Source organism: Leptonychotes weddellii, chromosome 6, assembly GCF_054177405.1.
Source record: "Leptonychotes weddellii isolate Sample4059 chromosome 6, ASM5417740v2, whole genome shotgun sequence".
Classification (NCBI taxonomy): Eukaryota; Metazoa; Chordata; class Mammalia; order Carnivora; family Phocidae; genus Leptonychotes; species Leptonychotes weddellii.
The window spans coordinates 71,357,666-71,364,916 of NC_138374.1; the positions used below are offsets into that span (position 1 = coordinate 71,357,666).

The following is a 7,251-nucleotide window of genomic DNA, read 5'->3' on the forward strand; positions in this document are numbered from 1 at the left end:
CAGTTCTTTTATTTCTCCAGAAAGGGTTTCTCTAATATCTTCCATTCTTTTTTCAAGCCCAGCTAGTATCTTCAAAATCATCATTCTGAACTCTAGTTCTGACATCTTACTAATGTCCGTATTGATTAGGTCCTTGGCAGTCGGTACTGCCTCTTGTTCTTTTTTTTTGAGGTGATTTTTTTCTGTTTTGTCATTTTGTCCAGAGGATAATAGATGAATGAAAGAACAAAATGCTAACAGGGTAACAATGTCCCCAGAAAATATACACTAAACAAATCAGAAGAGACCTGAAACCGGGGGAAAAGAAAGAGAAAGAAAGAAAAAAGAAAAAAAAAGAAAAAGAAAAAGATAAAAACAAAGCAAAAAAAAACCAGAATATGATCAAGTATGATTAGGCTGGTGCATAGATCAGTGCCACACACTAGATTTTGGACGTATTTTGGTCTGTTAGAAGAAAGTGCCTCCCAAAATTTTAAAGAAAGAAAAACTTACATATGTACAAAAATAAGGTTTAATACGATGAAGGGATGGAATATGACTGTAAAGATGAAAATTACAAAGATTTTATAAAAGGACTTGTTAAGAAGTTGGTTGAAAAAAGAAGAGGATTTAAAAAAAAAAAAGGAGAGAATGTGATCAGGCAGGAGACTAGAACAAAGCCATACATTAGAGATTTAGGGTATATTTTGGTCTGTTAGAAGAAACTGTATCCCAAAATTTTAAAGAGAGAACAATTTATATATATATACCAAAAATAAGGTTAACTACTATGAAGGGATAGAAAAAGACTTTTCCAGATGGTGGTTGCTTTTCTGTTCAGAGAGTTGCTGCTAGTCTTTTCTTCGATCTCCTGTTGAGTTCCTAGGTGTTCAGAATGGTTTGATCCCTATCTAGCTGAATTCCTGGGACCAGACGAAATTTAGGTCTCCTACTCCTCTGCCATCTTGCTCCTCCCCCCATCTATCAGTTATTTTTTGAATGCATTTCAAAGTAAATTGCAGACACTTCTCCTGAAATACTTCAGCATTCATATCACTAAAATTCAAAATTCATTCCCAGATTTTTTTTTTTGAGGTAAAATTTATAGGTGAAGAAATACATAAATCTTAAGTGTATATTTGCTGTTTTGACAAATGCACACACCTTTGTAATCCAAACACCTGTCATGATACAGTACATTACCATCTCCTTTCTACCCCTTCCCCATCAGTCTTGGCCAGCCCCCTACCCTACGGTAACTCCCAGAGGCAAACATCTCCTGTACCTACCCTTGTTTTCCACTATTGATTTTTCCCCCACATATAGTATGTATGTTCTCTCTGCGTCTGCTTAGTTCATTCTGCATAATATGTTTAGATTCATCCATGTTGCTGTGTGTGTTGATAATCCATTCCTTTTTATTAGCAACTAGTATTCCATTGAATAAATGTACCACAGTGAGTTTACCCACTCTTCTATAGATTGATACCTGGACAGTTTCCAAGTTGTGGATATTATGAATAAAGCAGCTTAAAATATTCTAGTATGCTTTTTTCTGCTTATGTGCATGCATGTATGTGTATGTGTGTGTGTGTGCACATGCATTCATAAATGTGTGCACCTGTGCATGTACTTAGGTTTATATGTTGTCATCTCTCATGGATAAATACTGCCCAGGTGTGGGATTGCTGGGTCATAAGGTTAATGTATGTTTAAGTTTGTAAGAAATGACCAGACCTGCCTCTAGGAAATGTTCCTTGCTCTTAAAAAGAGACCCCCGGGTAGAAACAAAACAAAGAAAACCCTTCCTTTGGGCAAGGTTGTGTCTAGATAAGATGCCCAGACATCTGCAGCCCTGAGGACAGAGCTGACACATGGAAAGGAACAGGGTCATCGGTGACAAATTAGACCTTGGTGTCACCAGCTGCGGGGCTGCCTTCCTTGGAGTTAGGTGAGCTAATAACATTCCTTGTTATTTAAAACAGTTTGAATCAGAGATTCTTTTATTTTTTTATTTTATTTTTTAAAGATTTTATTTATTCATTTGACACAGAGTACAAGCAGGGGGAGGGGCAGAAGGAGAGGGAGAAGCAGACTCCCCGCAGAGCAGGGAGCCTGATGCGGGGCTTGATCGCAGGACCCCGGGATCATGACCTGAACCAAAGGCATATGCTTAACCCACTGAGCCACCCAGGCATCCCTGAATCAGAGATTCTTTTAAAAAAATGTATAGAGTTGTGCTCACTTCGGCAGCACATATACTAAAAGTTGGAACGATACAGAGAAGATTAGGATGGCCCTGAGCCAGGGTGACGCGAAAATTCATGAAGTGTCCATATTTTTGAGATGTGCACTGGGTGTCATATGGAAGTGATGAATCATTGAATTCTACTCCAGAAACCAACATTGCACTGTATGTTAACGGATGAAATTTAACTTAAAAAATGTATAGAGTAAAAATATTTTTATAGGGGCGCCTGGGTGGCTCAGAAGGTTAAGCGTCTGCCTTCAGCTCAGGTCACGATCCCAGGGTCCTGGGATTGAGTCCCACATCGGGCTCCCTGCTCCTTGGGAGCCTGCTTCTCCCTCTGCCTCTCTCTCTCTCTCTCATGAATAAACAAATAAAATTTAAAAAATAATATTTTTATAAACTACTGAAGTATCACATACATACAGAAAAGTGCATACAGAATAATTCCCACAAACCGGATATAGGTTAGTGACTGGCCTCCAGGTGGAGGAACAGCGTGACCTGTAACAGGGCAGCCTCGGGGAAATGGGCCATACCACATGCCATCAAAATTACAAGTGCAAACATAACAGTTGAGGCCCAGTTGAGTTCACTGGGGCATCCCACCAAACGTGTAAGGAGTGCCCCACAAAAACGAAGTCAGACTTCCCCTTGAGAAAGCCCCCTCCCCTCTCCTTGTCTCCCCAGGCCCCCCACCTCCTCCTGTAGCCACTCCGTCCACACGGGTTTCGCTCCCATAGTCTCTCTCCAAATCCCGCTCTGCTTGCCCAGGTCGTTGGGCAAGGCCGAGCCGTCGCGTTAGCTGAAAGAGCCACCACCGAGTGTCCCTCAGCACATCCTGGGGTGCACGGTGAGCAGGAGGGGGACACCACTGTCACAGAGTCGCCCCACCGCGCACCCCTGGTCCCCATGGGACCGGCCGAAACGGGAGAGGCCAGGAAATAAGCCGTGTGACTTTGGACACATGTCTACTGGGCCTCGGCTGTTATTTTATTTGTGAAGTGGGTCAAATGACGGTAGCTACTTCCTAGGGCCGTTCTGGGGGTGGAACGTAAAGGGCTTCCATGTATCAAGGGGGCTTGTGTTCTGGGGTTTAGGGGATAGCGTCTTTCCAGTTTCCACCCTACGCAGGAAGGGATGCTTCCCACGGAGTGCCATCAGCGGGAGCACCGAAGATCACCCATGTCACTGGAGCTAGACCCAGAAGGGGCCACCTGCTGGGTCCCCATGCAGAGCTGCCTGCAGAGCTCAGCTGGCCCCACACGGGGGCATCAAGGCGTCAACTGGCCTTGTGCAGGGTTTGTGAGGGAAAGCGTATTCTCGTGGAGACCTCAATCCAATTGTAAGACCTCCAATTAGAATACACTTTGAACAACTACATATGAACACAGAGTGAGAATAAGCTACAAATGGAGTTTCAGGTTTTTGGTCTAGGATGCACCACCGCTAAGTGGACCTCAGGTGGAAATAAAAATGTAGTGGGGGGGGGCGGGTGTGCATCATGGAGACTGGAAGACCATTAGCCAACTGTAGATAAAGAAAAATTTGGACAAATCAGAACAGAGTCAATAGCTAAAGCTTCTCTTCTCAGAAACTGACCTTTAGAGATACTTATATTAATTGGATATTAAATCATACACCAGTATTCCCCAAAGTTCATCCATTAGTGCATAGCTGACATGATTTTTCCCCATAATTATCACTTGTACTATTTTTAATTAGCATTTTTCCTTCAATGAGTTCTTTAAAAAAATGGCTTTAGCCTCACTCTATAATTTACAACTCTAATTCACATCAAAGCCACTACATAACCATCAAAAGAAAAAGTGTCCACTCTGTGCCACTGAAAAGCCATCACCCTTTGCAATCGATTTTCTCCTGTCATGGACTTTGCAGATAGTGGCTCACTCCCCAGCCAATCTCAGCAAGCCGTGTTCATAAGGTCCTGAGCTAAAGAATGTCTCCAGAGACGTTTTGCAGAGAAACCCAAAGCTTGGTTCTCTTCAACCAAACCCACGGCTCTCACACAGTTCCCCGTCTCAGCTAAGGTCGATGGCGCTCTACCGGGTCTTCAGCCCAGAAGGCGGTGAAATCACTCTTGCCTCCCATCTTTCTCCCACCCTTGTAAGCCCGACAGGAAATCCTGTTGGCTCTGCCTTCAAACACACCCCTGTTCGGACCGCTTCGCATCATCTCCATCTCCAGCCCCTCATCCACACCTTTTGGTTGGGTGTCGTGAAAGCCTCTACCTTGTCTTTCTGCTTCTCAACCCACTTCTCTGCAGCGTGTGTTCCCGATGGAACCAGGGTGACAGATACACTGGAAAGCTCTCCAGAGGCCAGATCGTGCCACCGCTCTCCCCGTAGATGTCTGACGATGTCCCATCCACAACACAGCAACGTCAAAAGTCCTTCAGTCCTTCCTGACCGCCATCCCCTGCACGTCCACCCCACGCGTCTTGGCCCCACATCAGCTGCTCCTGTCTTGGTCTGTCTGCTCAGGCCACCCTGGCCATCTGCTCCTTCTTCCACCCAGCAAGCATATTCTTGTCTGGGGATCTTTACATGTGCCCCTCCTTTTTCCATGAATGCTTTTCCTCGGGCATAAACACGGCTTGTCCTTTCTCCCACTTCCTTCAGGTGCCTATCAGAGAGGGCTTCTCTGATTACACCATGTTCAGCAACCTTCGCTCACCTCTTATTTTGCTTTCTTCTTCTTAGCATGTATCACCTAACAGATCACATTTAATTTTATTTTCTGTCTGTCTCCTCCCATTTAGAATGGAAGCATCATGGGAAGATGCTTAAGACTTTGTTTTGGCCTAAAAGAGTAGGCTTGGCAAATAGTAGGCATTTAAGAAATATATGAATAAATACTGGGCTGCAGAAATACTATCTGACATTACAGTCAAGGGTCTGGTGCCCAGAAAGAGCAGAACCAGGTAGGGAGCACCACCTGCCCCAGATCCTAGTTCTCTACCTTACAGTTATAGTTATGCTTCCTGTTACATGGGTAGCGTTCTTCCTGATTCACATATTCATTCATTATTATGTAATGATATTACATGGAGCTACTTTCTCTGCTACATGGGCTGCTGCCCATTACATGAGTCACTGAATCAAGCCAGTAAGATCTTTAAAATGTACTCAGTTGAATTTTGTTTTTTGAGCAGTTCCAAGAGCGAGTGCTCCAGGAAACAAAGAAGTGACACATGGCCTTTGTGACCCAGACTCAGAAGTCACATGGCAGAGTTTCCATGTTCTCTGGTTGTCATTATGGGCAGTCACAAGCCCACCCAGCTTTCGGGGGGAGATGACACAGATCCCCACTTTTCCACCAATGGAAGGTCAAAGAATTTGCAGCTGTGTTTTTGAGCTGCCTCAGGGAGGTATGACTCAGTTAAGAGGGGGGGAGTAATTGGGAAAGTATTTTGAGGATAAAAGTTTGAGCAGGGGTAGGACAGGGCAGGTACGTTTAGGAACCATCAAGAGACCCATGTGCCCAAATGGGAGACTGGCAAGGAGAAATGTCAAAGCCAAACGCAAAGGCTTGGCTAGGTGAGTGCGAATACCTGGTTTAGGAGTCTAGTCTTTATTCTGTAGACAGGTGGTGTTTAAACCGGTTTGCTTACATATCCCTAAGGGAATTTTGAAAAACACATTTTTAGGCTTGTATCCATTTTTTTCCCCATAATTTAAAAGTAATTGCAAAGGTCAGCAGCTCTATGTGGTCATTCAGGCTGATGGAGGTTTTCCACCTTCTTCTTTCTGTGACAACCAAGGTCACTGCGGATACCTCCCTCCAAATCTGTGCTGCAGTCTGGAGGAGCTCATGTGGGAAGGCGTTATGGGCCAAGGATGCATTGGTGCAGGTCACTTCCACTCACTCTCTGTTGGCCAGACCTCAGTTAATGGCCACTCCTGATGGCAGGGGACACCAGGATGGAGCGAGGAACACAGAGTTTGTGGAAGAGCTAGTGGTCCTCCCTACAGAGCATCTATTCTTACAGCATTCAGCACATTTACTGGCATTCGGGAAGCATTCAACACAGAGCCTGCTGCTATTATTAACACTATTATTATGATTTATTATTATTACACGTTCAGTCTGCAGGTTGTGTTCTGTGCCCCAGTGGATGTGCACTCCCTACGCTGGAGCTCAGAGGCCCCCAAGGTAGATGCACTTTAGGCAAGGGAGGCCCCGGAGCCTTGGAGCCCAATTCGTAGCTCATAAACCTCAGCCGGCAACTCGGCCGCCCGGGTCAGTGGGCTGCAGACGGAACCTGTGCTAAGTCCTGGCCCAGCTCCCCATGCGGCTGTTTGTCCATCTCCTGCCTGCCTTCAACAATCCACCGCCCCCACCCCACCCTCCTCCCTGCCTTGCACCCAACTTCTACCTCCAGGAGTCCCAGGGTGGACTCCGAGACGCCTGGAGAAAGCCAGGGACTGGCCCTGGGCCGAGAGGTAAGTTTCCGTCCCCGTAGCTGCTGGAGAAGCTGCCCCAGCTTTAAGAAGTCGAGGCTTTTGGGCTTGCTGTGTGGGGACATGGGTGGAATGTCGCCGACTTCCAAGAACGGATCGAACATTCAGTCTTTGCTTTCTTTTCCCTGGCGCTGATACCTGGGCCCCAACAGTTGGAAGAAAAAACTTTTCCCTTAGGGATTCTAGAAGCCACGGAGACTAACACAAGGGCCACAATGCAGGAAACGGACGTTTGGTTTTGTCCTGGGAAGGCCCCTGGGGACAATGGAAACACTGCTTTATTTGCTTCCCTAAACTCCCAACTTTAAACGCCTACTATCAATTTCTTTATGTAGTTACAACCTTTCTAGACAAGTGGGCCATCCCCTGGTCCAGAGCTTAACTCCTTCATTCAAAATGACCCAAACTCACATCTCCGGGCGGATCTGTCCTGCCGAGTCTCTGCTGGGTGCTGGGTGGTGGGTGCGGTGGAGACAAAATGTACTCTTTTCCAAATCAAACAGAAGAAGCAGGTGTGCCCGAGCGCGCGTGCGCGCGCAT

The 7,251-nt window shown here is 45.8% G+C and overlaps 1 non-coding gene across 1 annotated transcript; it reads left to right on the forward strand.

The window, feature by feature from the left end:
• Positions 1 to 2,216: 2,216 nt before the first annotated feature.
• On the forward strand, positions 2,217 to 2,323 carry LOC115943510 (U6 spliceosomal RNA). Its single transcript, XR_004078078.1, has one exon. It is a non-coding gene; the product is annotated as a U6 spliceosomal RNA (small nuclear RNA).
• The last annotated feature ends 4,928 nt before the right edge of the window (positions 2,324 to 7,251 follow it).